Below are 20,393 nucleotides of genomic sequence, written 5' to 3' on the forward strand. Positions count from 1 at the left end.
AGTGTAGCAAGAGCTTCTCTGGAGCATATGAGGGAAAGAGCCATGTGTTTAGAGAGATAAGTACACATTGTTTCCAGCCCCTGTTGCTGGATAGAACTGTTAGACACTGGCTTCTGTTTCTGGTGGGTGGAGAAAAAAGGGGACATATTCTCAAGCAATGAGGGCCTTTGTCAGGACACACAGTATAATAATAATGTTCACCCACCCTACTTGAAAAAAAATTAAGCCATGTCCTTGGAAACCAAGCTCTTATGATCTACCTGTTGCAGAATCTCCTTGTGAATGGAAATCAACCTAGAGTTGTATTTGATAAAATGACTAAGCAGCTATTTAGAACAGTTTATAAAAATAAAGACAGAAAAAAACTCTACCCTGAATATCCATAGAACAATGCAGGCTTGAAAATAAGGTGGAAAAGGTATATTTAGAGATAGAAAGATGAATATTTGCTGATATAATAATAATATACCGTTAAAGTAAAAAAAAAAAAAAAAAAAAGCAGCTTATAAAACAACATATGCAACATAACTGCCATAATTACCGTTTTAAAAAATACTTTTTCTAAAAAAAAAAGTTGGAAGATTATATGTCAAAATACATATGGGTACAGTGTATAATTTTTATTTTCTCCTAATTAGTCTTGTGTATTTTCTACTATTAATGTAAAATGCATTTATTACTTGTATAACTTTTTAAAAATATAAGAAAAACTATCTTGGGTCAGGGACTTCCCACAGTTTTGCTGGGAAGAAAAGAAAAGGTTAAATGGAAGGAAGGAGGCCTTAGCTTCCAGATCTACTCACTTACCAACAAGTCTTCTTGTTGGGAACTTCCCACTTCAAGACTGATAAGGAACTGATTTTGCAATGTCATCTTAAAACAGGGAATTTATAAATTCAAAATGATATATATTCATCATTACTTTTAACTAAATGAATAATTGTGTATGTTAAAATGTCACCACAGTGCCTGTTGCACTGGAGAATAGCTTACTAACGAATTTCTATAGAAAATACAAAAAATTATTTTGCGGCATCTTTTAGAAAAAATAAAACATTTATATAAAACTTTCAAACTAAAGATCATAAACAAATCTTTTAAACAAAATACTGTACTTGAGTTCCTACTATTATTGGCCCACAAATTCCATAGATTGGATAATTAGCAGAAATGTGGACTCAACAGACCTAACTGGTAGACTCTATAAGCATATTATGCAGTTATGCTTTTGGGAGGCAAATGCATTTAAAAGCCTAGGCAAAGATATTTTCAATTCATAGCTAAAAGAATGAAACATTTATATAAAATGGAAAGACAGAGTTTAATCTTTCTTCATATGCCTGAGGTAACTGAAGGTATTTTCTACTTCTAGTCTATCTGTAATACTACTAATAAGCAATAATATTATAAATTCTACATTGAAGCTATTCAACATAAGCATCCTCAGTTTTTCTCCAATCCACCTTAAAATTTCTCTGTGTACTCAATCATCTTCATCCTGGTCTACCTTTTTCAGGTTAACCACCTCTCAACAACAACAACTGCCTTCTTAACTCTTTGTCCTACTACCTTCTCATTTCATTAATTCATCTTTGTCGTTTTTCTTCAGTTGCTCTCTACCAACTCCTCCTTTGGCTTAGAGTATGCTCAAGGTGTCACTTATTGAGGGGAAGGGGGAACTTTCCCTGACAGGAAGATGCTTTGGGACTAATAAGCTCACTGCCTCCAACCTCCTTATCTCCAAATCCAACAGGATTCTCCTCAGGTTGTATCTTTCCATAACCTCTTTGCAGCATCTTCCTACAAGGCTCTCATTTCTTGGTTTGGGTGGCACTGTCCTCTATGAGTTCCTTTCTAACCCACCCCTGCTGGTTTGTCCTCCTCCTCTCACCTCTTAACAAGTGTCCGTGCTGGCCCTCTCCTCGTTTCTACACTCTACCTGATTCACTCCTGTGCTTTTAGCTTTCTCTTCCAAGCTGTTAATACCCTCAATAAATCTCTCACAAGCTGCTTTTCTTCTTTTCCACTGAGGCTGTCCTAATTCCAGGACCTCATTTCCAGTCCAAGTTCTCATTCCCAATCTCTTTCTTCCTTAAGTCATTCTACAAACTATTGATGGAGTAATCTTTCAAAGGCTCTGATTGCATCAGATTTTTCTATTCAAATACCTTAAATGGCTTCCCACTATCTGCTGTTCAAGTCCAAACCTCTTGGTATTTGATTCAAAGGCCTTTGATTTGACAGTATCCCTAAGAAACCTACTTTGTTCACAATGTCTGAACTAGTCTAAAAAACACATTGAATATGTCCCAACACACCTGCTGAAAACTAGCCAGCATTCAAGACTCAGTTCAAATTCCAAGTTACCCCATCACCCTAGTGCAGAAGTAATCTCTTCCTTCTTCATGTATAGAAAGTACTTGACAACTTCTTCATGGCATTCAGCCTTGCTTTTAAAGGACTTGGACACTTCTTAATTCCATTAATTGAATATAACTAGCAGTAGAAATCTTTCTGTTCTCTACAGTGTCTTCAATGTAGTAGGCAGTCTTAAACTCAGACTATTCATCTGGAATTAAAGACTAATTCTAGATCAGAGCTAAAGTTTGCTGCTGCCTTATTTCTGAAGAAAGATCTGGGAAACAAATTAAGTAAATAAACAATAGTGTGTGTATGTGTGTGGGGTGGGGTTGAAGGGGTGCTGAATAAATGACTCAAAAGAAAGAATTTCAAAGCATTTTCATTTGAATTATTTAAAAAAAAAATAACTGTGAGCAATTCCACTCCTAGGGACATACCCAAGAGAATTTAAAACATATGTTCATATAAAAACTTGTACATGGATGTTCACAGCAGCATTATTCATAATAGCCAAAAAGTGGAAACAACTCAAATGTCCATCAACTGGTGAAAAGATAAATAGAATGTGGTATATCCATATAATGGAATATTATTTGGACATAAAAAGAAATGAAGTAGGGCCAAGCCCGTGGCGCATTCGGGAGAGTGCGGTGCTGGGAGCGCAGTGACGCTCCCGCTGCGGGTTCGGATCCTATATAGGACTGGCTGGTGCAGTCACTGGCTGAGTGCAGGTCATGAAAAAGACAAAAAAAAAAAAAAAAAAAAAAAGGAAATGAAGTACTGATATGTGCTACAATGTGGATGAATTTTGAAAACATTATGCTAAGAGGATAAGTCAGACACAAAAAGGCACATGTTTTCTGATTCCAATTATATGAAATGTCCAGAGTAGGCAAACCCATAGAGACAGAAAGTAAATAAGTGGATGCCAGGGATTGGGGGTAATCGGGAGTGTCTGCTAACAGGTATGGGGTTTCCTTTTGGGATAATGGAAAGATCCTAGAATTAGATAGTGGTGATGGTTGCAACAACATTGTGAATATAGTAAAAATCCAAATTGTATACTTTAAAATGGTGAGTTTTATGTTATATGAATTTTACCTCAATTAAAAAAGTGAAAAAATAGTTATGAGTTTGACCCCCTGAATAAGAATTTGGAGTTGTGATATAATGGAAAAGAGCTTGACCTCTGAATTAGCAAGTCTAGGTTTAAATCAATGCTGCCTCTTACGCAGCTGTGTGATCTTTAGGATGTTGCTTAACTTCTCTAAGCCTTAATAGCCTCATCTATAAAGTAAACTATAATGCCTCACAAAGTCGCTGTGAGGCTCATGAAATAATGTGAAATTATTATTTCAAATAAAAAAACTTATTGTTCTTTTGTATACTTAAAATGATTTTTAAAAATCCTAAACTTTATTGGATAGTCCATAATTTCATTGAATTGTCCATAACTTTTTATCATTGGCATGTTATCTAACCAGCTTTTATTGTCATATATGAATGGCATCTTAGACCTCTATGACACTTATCCTATAGGCACTAATAGAACAGTGCCTTACACAGTAATTTCTAATCTTCACAACGAGAGGTAGCATAGAACAACAGTTATGAACACTGGCTTAGAACTGAATTTAAGTCCAGGTTCTCCTACTGACCCTGGGGAAACATATAACTTCTCTGAATATCAGTGTATACCTCTGTAAAGTAAGTGTGTGTGTGTGTGTGTCTGTGTCTGTGTCTCTGTATACACACACAATAGAAGTTATAAAGGTTCACTGAGATATTTGTTATATAAAGCACATATTGTAAAGCCTGGCACCTAGCAAGAACTCAATAATCAGCAATTGTTATTATTGTCCATCCTGTGGAGTAGCAAGTTTAAGTGACTGGTTTCAGTTTACAAAATAAATTTGAGGTAGAACCAGGAATAGGCAGTTTATATACTAGTTTAGATAATTTGAATAGGGGATGATTCAGTGCCTTTCCTATTTGTTTTTCTAGCATCGTATGGGGGGTATCTACAGCATTGCTTTAGCCAAATTGTTCATTGTTTTATGCTTACTAGTAAAGGAAAAGATATAGTCCTATTCAGCCCTAGCACAAGGCCTGACACAAGTAGATGCTCAGTAAATATTTATTGAGCAAATAAATGAACATAGGATATGGTGTTATTAGCTGCATGTATAACCAAGGATCAATACAAACTAAAAAGCATTAGCTAGATATTTCCAAATATCCATACTATTACATATATAAAACATTTTACATTTTAAAAGTTTTCATTTGGGTGCCCTATTGTTCTTTGGCATCAAAACAAAGTAAGGCATATATTATTTCAAAAGATAGAAGACCGAGAATTGTAGTGATAAACACCCAACTGTTTTAAGAATTCTTATGTTTAAACTTTTGAGTTTATATTTTGTCTTCCCTGATGGTCTTTTGAAGGCAGGGATCATATGTAATTAATTTCAGTATCTCTTCACAGAGACAAACCTTTCATAGAGGAGGCACTTAATTACACTTAGGTTACCTAAAGAATTGGGTAAGAATACTTCTTGTTTATATAAAATGTAATGATCATATTTAATCTATTGTGATAGGATGGAAAGTTAACATCAAAACCATACCTCTCCAATGGCAGCTGGCTCTATCACTTTAAGAAAGGAAATAAACTCATATATATCCCTGTAAAATGTGTGTGTGTATGTGAGGATACTTCAAAAAATTCATGGAAAGATTTGTATTCTCTTTTAATTCTATTTATCTATGAATTTTTTGAAATACCCTCATATATGTGTGTGTGTATATATATTTATTTGTACAGACACACACACACACACACACACACACACACAGGTTCTCATAAAGAAAAACAAACATATCAATCTATAACCAATTACAAAATTGTCTTTGTCTCACACTTTTCTGTAAATGAGGTGACAATTTGGCGATCCAAATTGGAAAAATATTCAGAGCCCTCTAATATTACTAGGATTATTTATTGATTTTACTTTAGATAAGCATGATGAAATAGATTTATGTTCTTTTTTTCCCCTTAAAATTAAATCAGGTATTCGGTATTATGCTAGGAACTGTGAAAGACTTAACTGTAAGATACGGTCCTTGTATTCAACATGTTTACATTAGTGAAGATACAACAGTGAATGATATAAGATACTACACACATTTTTGTTCATTGGTTTGCTAAATTAAAAATCATTTAGGAGTTTGCAGCAAATGGTAAGAACTGAAATAGTCAGGAAAAAGCTTTCAAACAGGAAGTAAACTTTATACAGGGTCTTGAAGGAATAGTAAAATCTGAGTAGACAGAGAGAAGTTCCAGAGGAGGGCTTTTTGGGTTAAGTAAATAATATTAATAAAGGTGCAAACTTGAGCACAGTGTGTCTGAGAAACAAACTGACTTCAATAGAACAGAAAGGATGGGCCAAGAGCATAGGAAATACAGCTGGATAAATAGCGTCAGGACAGATTAGAAAGGGTATTGAAAAGTCAGGCAGAAGAGGTTAGATTTAATGTAGTGGAAAACAGAGAACCACTGAAGCTCTCTGAAAATGGAAGTAACATGCTGGAAGTAGCATTTAAAGAAGATTAGTCAGGTTGAGTGGGAAAAAAGAGATGGAAATGAAGGGGGGCAAATTATAATAATCCAGGAACGAAGGAATACGGGTCTGAATAGGATAGTGTACAAAGATACAAGGCATTTTAGCCTCAATGTGATGGTCCTTGAGACTATAAAGTTAGGGGGGGGTCCCAGAAACAGGAAAGAGCACAGACCAATCCAGGAGCTGGCTAAGAGGCAAAGGAGTTATACTACAAATTAAGACCTAGAAATTTCAAACACCAGAAATATATTCACAAAGGCTAAGTAGTTTTCAAGTATCCTATAAATTTTCATTGTTTGGTTTAGTGAATTTACTATAGGTGTCCCCCAAATTTCATACCTGCTTTGCTAAACATATCCCTTTGAAAATCTGCTTATGTAAGAATTAGTTTTAATATTTTCAATACATGAACAAAGTTGATAGACTCTTTTAGGATATGAACTCCTAGAACTTCAGGTAGTGAAAAGAGAAAAACATTCTTTTTTATACAGTAGTGCCCCCTTATCCACAGGGAATACTTTCCAAGACTCCCAGTGGATGCCTGAAACAACAGATAGTAGTACCTAATCCTATATATATATATATATATATATATATATATATATATATATATATATATATATATATATATATATAATGATTTTCCTATGCATGCTACATACCTATGATAAAGTTGAATTTATAAATTACACACAGTACTCTTATGCTTTGGAGTCATTAAGTAAAATAAGGGTGCTTGAACACAAGCACTGCAATACCACTGTTGATCTGATAACTAAGACAGCTACTAAGTGACTAACAGGCGGGTAGCATACACAGTGTGGATGTGCTGGACAAAGGGATGATTCATGTCCAGGGCAGGATGGAGTGGGATGGCACACAATTTAAAATTTATGAATTGTTTATTTGTAGAAATTTCCATTTAAGGGCCGAGCCCGTGGCGCACTCGGGAGAGTGCGGCGCTGGGAGCGCAGCGACGCTCCTGCCGCGGGTTCGGATCCTATATAGGAATGGCCAGTGCACTCACTGGCTGAGTGCCGGTCACGAAAAAGACAAAAAAAAGAAATTTCCATTTAATATTTTCGGATCATGTTTAACTGTGGGTAACTGAAACCATGGAAAGTGAAACTGTGGATAAAGGGGGGGCTAGCATAGTTAAACACATATACTCTATTGTCTAGTTCCACCAAAACAAAAAACAAGAACTTCTTTTTTAGCTGATCTAAAATCTTAAGACATAGTCCTGACTTTATCTGATAGTGGTTCAGTCAGAAGAAAAACAAACAAGGAAGCAAATGCCATATATTGAGAAAATAACATTTAAAAAAAATCAGCACTTTGTCATGTTGCCACTTTCATGAGTTCTTCTATCAAACTGGGAGGAAACTCTCTGAAGTGAAACAAAGAGAAAAATGTTACTAAAGCTAAATTTGTCAGATTATATAATCATTTTGTCTAAAAATTATTAAATCTATAGCCCACTCTCCCCCTAACTCCCTTCCTCCTATTGCTTTAGAATGGGTAGTACATAATGTGGTAAGACGAGTGGCATAAATAAGAACAATGAATATCATTCATGTGCTCCCATGGTACTTTAAAAATATTTTTATTATTATAACGCTGATTCTACTATCTATACATGATTTCATATGTTGTTACAGCTCTTTCCATGATCATTTTCTGGTGGAGCTGTGAATGAGAATTGAAATATCCAAAAATAACATAACGATTATTACTCACTGAGCTCTTCCTTTACAATGTGCAGCCAAACTTGTGCTTTTCATACATTATCTCACAACAATCCTGGGAGGTAGGTGCAATGATTATGCCCATTTTATAGTTGAAGAAACTGAGGTTTGGGGGAAGTTAAGGCATTTGTGGAAGGTCACAAAGCTATTAAGAGGCAGACATGTTCATCTGCCATGCTCTTGTTAATCATTAGATTATACTGCAATCCCCAAACACAGTGACCGAAACCAAAAGTAAGAAATACAAGGAACCTGGACATGCTACTCACTGTGTAAAAGAGTTAGGGAGGGGCATCAATTCTAAGAACTGTGTCAATGATAGATTCCTTGACTCACTTCTAACCTTCCCATGAACTGAAAGCACTGCATTCCATTCCTGAAGGAGAGTGGGACACGGCTATGAATTGGGAATCTAACTATTCCCTCTTTCATTAGGGCGACTTACATTACATTACTATTTGAAGGTATTGACAGGATCTCAATATTCTCCTCTTGGTCATATTGAAAAAAATGTTACTACTTAGATCAGCCAGTTTAAGACTAATCAGGTGGGTTGGTGACATCAAAATGCTTTAAAAAGTATTTTCTTAGTAGGATATCCAGTGACATGAGCAACTTGTGTGACTCCTGTCAGTGAAACTAACCTTTCAAAAATACTTTTCAGGACATAAAATATATTCATAAGAAGATTCTTCTAAAAGTAACTCTCTATCATAATTCCCTCCTTATGCATCTGGGCAGAGATGTCATATTTCCTCCACAAAGCTTCCATTTATGTCACAGCGGTGCGAATCTCAATTTCAAGCTGAACCAGAACAATCTAGAACTACAAACTCCTTCACAAGAGGTGATTTTTATTAGTATTTTATATAAATAGTTTAAATGTGATGGGACATCCTTATTGTAACTCTCCAATCCTTTTAACTAAAAAAATTAAACAGTAGTAGTTTTAAATTCTATCTCCCTACCCCCCTTTTTCTTTCTGCTAACATGTGGCTTTTCACGGAAGGGTCAGTGTGATCTTTGCAGACCAGAGAGATAAGGAATACGACCACAGTAAACTAGAGAAGAGAAGAGTAAGCACATGTCAAGTAATTCAGGAATTTTAAAACGTCATCTGTGTATGGAACCAGCAAAAAGTTATAACTGGTCAAATAAACACGTACAAATTAACAGGATGCAGTTAACTTCCACTTTTCCCTTCAAATAGTGGCATTTTGGCAGGCAGCCATATAATCTGCAATAATCTGTCACTGTGAAGCACCACCCACTTCCTCTGCCCCACCCCCATCCAAGGTAGGACTGGGATACTTCTGGACTGCTAATTTAACATTCAGACAATCATAAAAGGTGTCTCTTTCTATGAAAGCAAAAATTTACATAATTTGCACTTTTAAGTCTTAAAATTCATAATCTAAAGAAAAAAGCACATGCTTATGGTATTATATTTCAAAGATTATTTGCTATTTTTAATTTCCATTTTTATACATTAGAAAGGATAGACATCCCTCCACATCAGTACTATCCACTGCAATGCTTCTTAAAAATGTATCCTGTGTATAAGATTTAATTTACACATCTAACATGTAAAATACTATGAGTTTGGACATCAGGGTTACATGTTAGCCTACACATTTCATTTAAACCTTGTTCCAAGAGTCTAGTGAAGTTGTAAAGATACTATTTAGGTAGCTTTCCTGGTTTATAAGATATTTTGCATTAACTTTTTAAGATATAGACTATGAGATGTCAAATAAAAAATTCTACTTTCCTACTTCATCTAATTTCTTTTTATGGACTACAGTCATCCCATAAGTATTAATTACCTCATGGCTAAGATATTTTATTTTCATACCTTAATAAGGAATTAACCCTGTGTACTAAAATGATAAAAAAAAATTACAAAATAAAGTATATGTGACCAAACCCTCTGATCTGTCTGTCTTTAAATTTGTTATTACATGCAAGAAATTGCTCTGCTTTCTATCCTACTTTACTTTTCTGTGAAAGAAGAAAACTAGGAAGCAGTCTTTTAATAAAATCTTTAAGATGAATAGTTTGCCACTTTGAGTGGCTTAATTTTGAAATTGTTTTAGAGTAATAATAACATCTATTAGAATAAACTGCATCTCTTTAATAAAGATGACCTTTAGTATATTTAAAATTTTTTTGTTTAAAAGATTCTTCTGACAAGATTTAATTTTTATTTGCAGCTTAGCACTTACTTTACTTATCCAGGAGAAAGGAAAAAAGTAAAGAAAAATTTTTTGAAAAATTGCCACTAATATTTATTTGTATAATATCAAACTACAAATTAAAATAGAGCATATGAATCCAATGACTTTTGAGGTTGATTACTCTCAGCTGGACTTTGAGCTAAGTCCACAAATATTCACATGAAATTCAACAGTTTAAATTACTCCTGTTTATTAACAATGTTGAGACAGAAACCATATTTGCAATAAAACATTAAATGTAAAATAAAACACCAACTAAACTTACAGTAGATCTTTTCAAATGGATGTCCTGTATTTCCAAAACTACATACTAAATACTTTAAAAATTCTGTATTTAGCTACAGCAATCAATAAGATTGCCCCAGAGATGGCTTTCTTTAAAAAGCTGCCTCTTATTCACAGGAAAGACAAAACTGAACTCAAGTTGTAAGAATGCCACCAGTCTATCAGCACCTTCATCCCGAGAAAGGAAGTCATTATAGACACTTAGTTTTATAAGTGAGGCTTAAAGAGAGTACTTCCTGGTCAGACAGTAACGTCAACAGCATTTTATACAGCTTTACATTTCTACATTTTAGAAAAAACTTTCTAAAAATTTTTCTGGAATTTCCCCCCCAAGTCCATACAAAGAGGAAAACTTGCAAAGCTAAACAAATCTTATGTAAAAATCTATGAAATTTTATCAGGGCTTACCGTTATGGTATCATGTAAATATCAGAACTGATTATTATTATTAATAATATCACCTTAAGTTTTAATTACTTTACATTTATGCACCCTCCATTACCCCTCCCTATGTGCTAGAGTAAGGTTTCATTGGACACAACATTAGAAGGAAAAGGAAAGGACTTAAAGGACAACTCACCAATTCCTTGGTAATGAAGAAAATAACCATTTACATTTTAATTTTCAAATTTAAAGTTAATTCTTTTTAAAATTTATATATATAAAAAAATCTTCAGGAAACCTTGTACAATCCTAATAAGGAACTGCAGATAAAAACAGTGTGACCTGGGTGCTGCACATTACTATCAGTATCGCAAGCCGAAGTATTTCCTGTTAGAGCGCCCATTGGTTCCCACAGGTGCAAGTGCCTATGGGTGGAGCCGATTTGCCCTTCCTTTTGTTAAGTGATCCACTAAAGGAGATTTAAGGTTGCCACAATCAATGCTGGGAACTATTTGGACAGAACTACCTTGGGCTAATACCTACAACCTCTCAAACTAGGTTGATTGTGAACTGATGGTAATTCAAAAGGGCTGGAGAAAATTTATTTCAGCAGACTTTCATTATTTTTCTAAGATGCACTATTATTAAGAATGTTGACTTCACTCAACAAACACTAACTGCCTTCTTTGTGCGAAGCACTGTTCTAGGCACTAGAAATACAATAATGAATAAAACAAAGTCCCTGTGGTCATTCATATACTATCTAGCGGACTTCTGAGGGTTTCATATGTGATGAGAAAATTTCCATAAGGTCAGAAACTAAAGAAATTTGTACGGAAATTTGGAATGTCAATTGTTGTTAGTGCTCACTACTAAAAAGCACTGTAATTAAGGTTACCATTTTAAACCTAAAAGAACTTTTCTAGAACGTACTATACAAAAGTAGGGTTCTTTATCTTTACAATGTTTCAAAAGGGCCATGTTGGAGGCAATGGCATATGTTCCAGCAGGGAAAAGGAAAAACTTCTCACCATGAGTCACAAGTGACTAAGTTCGTTTAATTCAGGCTTAAAACACATTTCAAACTCAATTACTTGTACATGCAGAAAACCAATAACAACCCCAAATTAACATCAGAAGCTTGATTTGACCAATTTTCAGGGTCAATATCAGCATCTAAGAAAAACAAGTTAAGTGTTTTTAAAGAGATAATGCCCCTGTATTGAATTTTACTGTTATTATTTTATTAGTCTTTAACACCTAAGGGCCATGTCAGTAAGCTTCTATTAGACTGTTACAATGAATGGAATTTTCTGAGATGCAATCATCTTGGATGTATGGTGTGGTGGTAGGAACGGATTTTATTTGCATTCAACAAAATGAAAATATAGTAAAAGAAAAACATAAAAGCCAGAGAATAAAATGTACAGATGAATTCTACTCTTCCAAGCTATACTTTACTTCCTTAAGATTTTACTTCCTTATGTTTAAAATAACAAAACCTTTTTAGCCAACAAATTGGAGGAATTCCCAAAACCAAACTTCTCTGTTTCGTCATGCAACAAATTTTTATTCAGCAACGACTACATGCTAGGCACTCTTTCATGAGTTGGGGATACAGCAATGAATAAACAAATATCCATGTCTTCACAGACCCTAAAGCCTATACTTCACACACACACACACACACACACACACACACACACACACACACACACACACACAGTCTTACATCCCTAGTATAGGGATATTTTTTTATTTTTATTTTATTTTATTTTTTTGTCATTTTTGTGACCGCCGCACCGCGCTCAGCCAGTCAGCGCACCAGCCATCCTTATATAGGATCTGAACCCTCGGCAGGAGCACTGCTGCCTCCCAGCGCCGCACTCTCCCGAGTGCGCCACGGGGTCGGCCCCCTAGTATAGGGATATAAGACAAACAAACAAATAAAATATTTGGTATATCAGAAGGTAGTAAGCACTATGAAGAAGAATACAATATGAAAGATGCGGACAACTATAGGTTTGTTTGTTCACAGTTGCAAATTGCTTATACAATTTGCTTATACAATTCCTTTAGGGAATTTAAGGAACTTTGCTTTGTAAGATCAGAGCATCAAGTTCTCCCAGACTCTACCTTTGACTCAAGTGAACAACCACCTTCTGTTACAAATGACAGAAAATCTTATTTAATTTGTTACTAATACCCAGAGAAAGGAAAACAAACTTCAAAAACATGAAGTTAGAACCGATCTGATAAAAATACCACCTAAGGAAGCAAAAGAACAAATCCCAATACTCAGAGTGAAAGGCCACTTTAGGGAATATTACCAATGATAAAAATAAACATGAAAGTTTTCATATACTTGTTACCACTGGCATCAAACTGACCAACTCTCAGGGGCAAAAATGAATTCTTCCCTTAGGAATTATCTCTGTTATCTTCACTGGCAGCAATAATTATAGTTTATAGTTATGTGAAAAATTATATTTAAATATGATTTTGAACGTAAAATAAGCATTTAAATTTAATACAATTCAACAATTAAGATACTAGTTTCAAGACACTTGATTAGATGTGTAAGAAACTGTCCTTTAAAAATCAAGATGGATGTCTAGGAAGGATAAGTACAAACTCTATAATGTAATACCAGAGAAAATGTTATGTAATAAAAAAAAAGTACAAATCAATTATTTAGGGGATTCAAAAGAGAGAATAGCAAGGAGGATGATCAGAGAAGGGCTCATGAAAGATGGCATTAGAAGTAGGTCTGAAAAATGAGGAACAGAAGGCATTTAGGTAAAAGAAATGGCAGGAACAAAGACCTGAAGGTGGCAAATCAAAGTGCTTGGCCAGTAAGCAGGCCAGTCTGGTTGGGGCACAGGAGATTTTATGTGTGTGTGTGTATATATATGCATATATATAAATATATACACATTTATACATATATGTATGTCTGTATAATATATATATATGATAATATATATATATGAAGATCCCGTGTGTATGTATATACATATATATATGTATATATACACACACGTACACACACACGGGGTATTCAAAAAGTTCACAAAAAGATTTGTATTATCTTTTAATTCTATTTTTCCATGAACTTTAAAAATACCATTGTGTATATATACAAGTAGGTAAGTGTGTGTGTGTGCGTGCGTGTGTGTGTGTGTGTGTGTGTGTGTGTGTGTGTGTGTGTGTGTGTGTGTGTGTCGGTATATATAGACATAGGGTGATAGGAACCTAACAAGTTGATAAATCTGTACTAAACTCAGGAAGCCATGGGGAATTATTACTGATTTTGAACACGAGTGTGAAAATGAGAGCTGTTATTTGAAAGAGAATAAGTCAGTAACAGTATATATAAAAGGAAGGACATGAAAAGCAGACTGGGATGTCATCACAGTGGTCCTTCTCTAGCACCTTATTAAGGCCCTCTTTAGATCCTTCTTGGACCATTGAGAAGTGTAAGTGGAAGGTGTCCTAAACTGAAAAAGCAGATTTCCGTCATAGTAGTCAGGTTGGCCATCGTCCATGTGACCTTGGGGAGTCATTTACCTTCGCTGAGTCTCACTTTCTCTATGTGTGAAACTATTAATTATTCTTGAAGTCAGGAGCCATAGGATTCAGCAAATGATTAGATACTGGGAAGGAGGAGAGCAAAACAGCAATAAAAATTGTTTCAAGTGATTAAAATAGGGGAGGGGGGGCAGGGTTAGCGAAAAATAGGTAAAGGGTCACAAAAAATGATTACAATGTGTAATGTTGAATATACTAATTATCAGGATTTGAGAATCACATATTGCACACAGGGACTGATATTCAGTGCTGTACTCCACAGATATGTACAATCAATTATGTTTCAATCATAAAAAGAAAAGGAAAAAAGAACTAAAAAAGTGATTAAGATAACAAGCAGCTATCATTTTTTAAGCACTTCCTATGTGCTTGTCACTGTTCTTGGCACTTTACATAAATCATTTCATTTATCCCTTCCAACAATCCTTAGAGGTATGCATTCTTATTTTACAGATGAGAAAATTGAGAGCTTTAAGACCTAAGTAACTGACTCAAGGTGATACAGCTGACAGAGTAACAGGGTCAAAATAGGTGCCTCTATCCCTCTGAGTCTAAGGCACTTTCTCCTTCCACTGTATCATGCTGGTTTTTATGTGGTAGATGAATAATACTAACATTCATTCTTGTGTTCCAAAGGAATTACTCTTTTCTAACACCCTTTTGATGTACTAAAAGCTCTCAGTGAGGATAAGAAAGAGTGGCCATAAATATAATCAACTAATTTGCTGATCATTAATGGACTCACTCATTCAATTCAGATTTACTGAGCATCTTTCATACTTTGTGCTTGGCATGAGGACGCAAATACGAATAAGACCAATCTCTGTCCTCAATGCACTCACAAGCTAGTAAATGACAAACACATGTAAACACAGAACTGATATACAATTTCAGAATAGAATTTTGCTCATGACACGATGGAGGCATAAAGGAACCTGAAGCATATTACTGTAATTTTGTATCCCTGCTATTAAATCTGACCAATATCATTTTAAAACTGTGTTTATGAGATTTTTGAAAATATTTGTGAATTTATACACATATCCACTTCAAAAAGCAAAGGCTAATGTTCCCAACAGAATGGAAAATTGGCCATGAACTACGATTCTGTGTAGTGCATCTACTGCCAATACGTATTAGGTTATTAGTTTATTTAATAAAGCATCTATCTTGATTAGTACCATTTATTGTAATGGGTAAATAAAATGTATTTGAATTGTCATAAATCTTGATTGCTATGGACATAAGCCAGTGTCATTAGACAAAAAGTGAAAGAGTCCCAATTTGACCTGGAAATAAAATGTTCTCTCATTGTCCCTCAAAAATAGTGAAAGAAAGTAAAATTGAACTCTTCAGTGAGTACTTTGATAATTGAATACAATATTAACATACAATGTGGGGTTGATTTTCCTACCCACCATTTCACTGAGGCCAGAAGTAAAGTGAAGGGCCCAGAACAGGAGATACAGGCAGGTAAATTCCCATTGTTAGGAGGTAAAGCCACATGGGTCGCACCTATGTTGAACAGAACTAGGTTATGCTAGGTGAAAAATGTTTCTTCTAAGCCATCTTCCTTTTCTCACTCACTCTAGGGATGAAACATATGTATTTGTGTGATACCTGATAATGGTTAAGAGACTGATCTGTGGTAACAAATTCAGAAATTGGCTCCTAAGTCATTCCGTTGCCAAGGAACTAGCCCTTTAACTTGTAAAATAGAGATAGTTTAAAAGAGGAGCTCAGTTAGTTAGAGCGAGGTGTTATAACACTAAGGTCAACGGTTTAGATCCCAGGATCTCTATACCGGCCAGCTGCCAAGCAAAACAACACAAACAAACAAACAAGCAACAATAAAAGAGAAATAATTTAAAAGATTTTTTTTTTTTTTCTTTTTTAACTTGGTACCCATAGCTGGGAAATGAGTTAGTCCACATTTTGGCCCATAAATTCCATATAAATAATCTATAATTATAGATAAATAAATACCACATTTCTTTCACTAACTGAATCTGAGTTTAAGAAACAGTAACAAACTTTTAATTAATCCTCACAAATAATAAAGAAACCAATTAAATGGGTTATAAGGCTAAATAATTACCAAATTAAACTCCCTATGCTGAAAAGTAATTGTACAATATCCCGTGACTCAAAAGTACTAATTCAAAAACTATCCACTTTGATTGACAGGAATCTCTCATTGAAGACAATCTGAAAAGAAGTCTTAGGAAGTCACAAAACACTTTTAGGTGGAATCTGTCTTCTTTCCTTCCTTTTTTCAGGTATCTCTCTTCTTTTTGGGGGTATGGGGGGAGGGAAGAAAGAAAGACTGGAGAAAAAGATTATAGAGAAAAGAGGCTTTTAACTAAAACTCACTTTAAAAAAAAAGTACCAATAGTTTTCATTCATTCTAAATTGCTGAAATCAAACTACTGAAATATAAATACTGGCAAGCAATTAGAATGTTTATTCAGGTTAGCTTAAAAATTAAACTAAATTAGATAAGTAGGTAGTCTAATATTACAATGGCTTGACTGTAGATAAGTGGTAAAGAAAGTGTAAAATAGGTTATTGTATTTACTGGGCAGTACTCACGTGCATCCTGCTAAACAAGACTGATAACAGTTTAAGAATCACAAAGAATTTACATTCTGTGATTGCTATTACCATTCATATGGAAGTGTAAGGCTCCAATCTTAATCTCTTTTTTAAATTACATTTTTAAATAGAAAATAAATGGTTTAAATAAGTAAAGGTATAATGGTTCATATATTTATATTTTCTTGTTGTATAGTTTTATTTTTTGAGACAAATGAAAAAAGCGTCCATCGAATTCCTACCCTCCTTAACTCTCCCCACCCTCCTGCCCCAGAGAATAAAGTTATGACAGGCCCTTCCTATCACTAAAAATTCTATTACAATGAATCTCTTTTCATCATCTCTGTATCAATACCATAAAGTAATCTGGTTGAAATGACTGCTTCAGTAATCACTCAGGGGAGTATCAGAGCACTTCCTTTTCTTACAAGGAAATAAATTCAATGTTTTATCTTAAGAAATGACTATTTGTACCAGTCAGAAATGAGCTAACAAGTATGGTGAAAGAGCTTATCTGCTCAAACATTTCTATTACTTTGTAGAATTATTGGTACAAGATTCCCAATCCTTCTACAGGCCATTTCATACATTATATGCACTTCATAATGAATTTATGCCCCTTCTAAATAAACTCGTGACCTTATTTTTAGTTGAATTCTACCTGGTGTTCTGAAAAAATAAATTTAATGTAAAAAAATTACACTCAACGCATCTTAAATAAATTATCGTGTCTCATATTTTAAATTTGTATTTGCCATTGTTGTTCTCATCTGTATAACTTTTATTTCTCAGGGGAGGACTTCTAGTTAGTGGAATTTTCATAACCACATCAAGCTCCACAGTCTCTGAAGCCATGTATAAACTGTTCTGTATCAAGTAATGTCAAATAAAATCCCTAAACAGGGCATGTCTTCGACTTATTATCACCCTGATGAAAATGACTTCAGTAATTTCTGTTTTGGATTTAAATAGCAGTTCTACGTAGGCCTTCCACATTATGTCTTTGGGAAATAATATAGTATTTCTTTCTTCCTCTTAGTTGAAGCTGTCTGCTCCTGAACACAGGCAAATGACTTCTAATAAGACACATTCTAAACCTGCAAAAAAGGAGAGATCTAAATAACTATTAAATGATGTAATAATTACCATAGTTTTCATAAAATCATCATTTTAAAAGTCTGCACTATATTAAAAAAAAAAGAAAGAAACCATTCAAAAAGAGAAGAGGTGAGGAGAAGCAACACACAGAGAAAAGGAGATTTTAAAAATTCATATACAAAACCGCTGGGTGCGACCATAAGAAAGCATGTGCATTTGAGAGAACATCTGAATGGTAGTCAGGGCAGTATTAACGTATCTTAAGTACTGTGAACAACTAGCCTGATCATTAGTTTAATTTTCACATCCGTCCAAGTAGCAGGCTGCCCTCCAATTCCCACCCCCTATTGCTATTTTGTTTCAGCATTTTAATACACACACCAACAACTGCCACCAGGACATATAGTGTCTGGTTTAAATAGGTTTATCTCTCTCCTTAGCTTGTCCTGGAATTATGCCTACAGCTCAGTTCTCGTAGCTTTTAGGATGAGAAATCTAACTGGAAAGATCTACAGTATTAGTTCAGCGATTCCCAACACCTCTTTTTAAAACTTGTTTGACCTTCCAACTATCCCCAACACATCAAAGTTAAACAGCCCAAATTCCAAACCTAGTATAATCCCTTTAAATCTGCATTGTAAACATTGTTACTGATGGGCTGCCAAATCTGAAAGTTTCTTAGCTCTTTGTCGAGTTAAAATGAAAGAAACAGGAGCCCAGGAAAACACAATGGTCTATCAAAAGAAACATCCCAATTAATCCAAAATACGGGTTCCCCAAAGGCTCCCTTTCCCTGTCAACTTCTTGTGGTGGGTGGAAGAAGCCCTCTCCAACTTTTCACCCAACCTTTTCATGAAGGTCAGGAAGCTCCTCACTTTCAAGGCACCCACATCAAACTCTTAAGAAAGAAATCGGAAGCCAGCGGGCCAGTGAGAAGAGGTCAGGCAGCCCAACTCTCTTGATCTTTCCAAGATCTCGGTCCTCTGCCAGCCCCTCCAGCCCTTGCGTTCCACTTAGGAGATGTTTCATTACATAATCCCGGCTCCACCGAGTCCTCCCGGAGTCCCGGGAGCTCACACACTGCCCTCAGGAAGATCGCTGGTGCTAGATCCTGGGAGCAACTCCCGTCCCCACCCGCCCGACGCCGCGACCCGGACCCAGGCTCCCTGCCGCGGAGGTCCTGGGGGGTTTGCACAACTCACTGGGCGCGACCGCTGGCCGGTTTCCTCCCCTCTCTGTGCAAGTCCGATGCTGCGCAGGGCAGCCAACCCTGCACACCGGGCTCACCGCCCCCTCCTGCAAGGGCCCGCACATCCATCGCAAGCTCCGAGCCCCTCTTGGGGTCCCCCTCCTCTCAGCCCGCTGTCCGGCTCCTCTCGGAGTCCCCTCTCTTCAGACCCAAGTCTCGGCCCCTCTCGGGGTCCCCTCCCCACAGTCCGCACTGTCAAATCAGCTCCTGGATCTCCCCTCACTCGGTTCCTCCCCGACCTCACTCCGCCAGGGGTCCCCTCCCGGCACCCCGCTGTCCCAGCCCCTCTTGGGGTCCCTAACCCTCAGACCCTCTGTCCCGGCCCCTCTCGTGGTCTCTTCCCCTCAGACCCTCTGTCCCAGCCCCTCTCAGGGTCTCTACCCCTCACCCCCTGTCTAGGTCCCTTTCGGGGTCCCCATCCCTCACACCCGCTGTCCCGGCCCCTCTCGGGGTCTCCTCTCCAAAGTCCGCACTGTCAATTCCACTCCCGGAACTCCCCTCACTCGGGTCCTCTCCGACCTCACCCCGCCCGGGGTCCTCTCGCCGCGGCTCACGCTGTCACCGTCCCGCGCCCCGGTGTTCTCACCTCAGACCTGCTGTCACCATTCCCGGGCCCGGCGTCTCCGCCGTCGCCGTTTCCTCTCCCACACTTGTTCCCGAGTCGCTCTCCTGCGGCTTGTCCCCTGGCGGATCTCTGGGCAGGTCGCTGAGTGCTGGATCCAGTTGCACGCAGCCTACGCCCGCGGTTCTCCCGTTGCGACCCACTCTCTACGTAGGACCCCGCCGCCGGGTGCCACACCGGGACCCTCCCGCGGCCGCCGCTGCTGCTGTCCGAGGTGCGGCTCCTGCCAGGGGTGGCCAATCGCACCCGACTGCGCCGAGCGTGCTCCGCCTCTCCTTTTCAGTTCGCCCGCCCCCTGCCCCCTGACCACGCCTACAGCTCTCTTCCGATAGGCTCTCTACTGACCTTCCCTGATCGCGGGACAAGCGGCCGGAGCCGGATATAGGTATTTGATGAAAGTGCCTGGGAAGCCGAGCGGTCGATGGAGCCCGAGGATTGGTGGAGTTGACGGCGGGCGGGACCGGGCGGGGCGGGGTTTCCTCAGACTGGGAAGACCTTGCAACTTTAGTTACCCGCGGGCCTGCCTGGGGTGCGGTCTTTCTTGTTTGTGCTGCTGTGGGGGTCAAAGTTCATGGCACTCCTCCCCATGCCTTTACT

General features: G+C 37.1%; 1 protein-coding gene across 2 annotated transcripts in view; it reads right to left on the reverse strand.

Annotated features, from left to right (window-relative positions):
• TAOK3 (TAO kinase 3) overlaps window positions 1–20,032 on the reverse strand; it is a 172,014-nt gene extending 151,982 nt beyond the window's left edge. For both annotated transcript variants that reach the window (XM_063086061.1, XM_063086060.1), the window contains exon 1: window positions 19,761–20,032. The gene's annotated coding sequence lies outside the window, so the exon portion shown is untranslated. The remainder of the gene's footprint in view (window positions 1–19,760) is intronic.
• Between the last annotated feature and the right edge of the window lie 361 nt (window positions 20,033–20,393).

The sequence above is a fragment of the Cynocephalus volans genome, chromosome 2 (genome assembly GCF_027409185.1).
Source record: "Cynocephalus volans isolate mCynVol1 chromosome 2, mCynVol1.pri, whole genome shotgun sequence".
Classification (NCBI taxonomy): domain Eukaryota; kingdom Metazoa; phylum Chordata; class Mammalia; order Dermoptera; family Cynocephalidae; genus Cynocephalus; species Cynocephalus volans.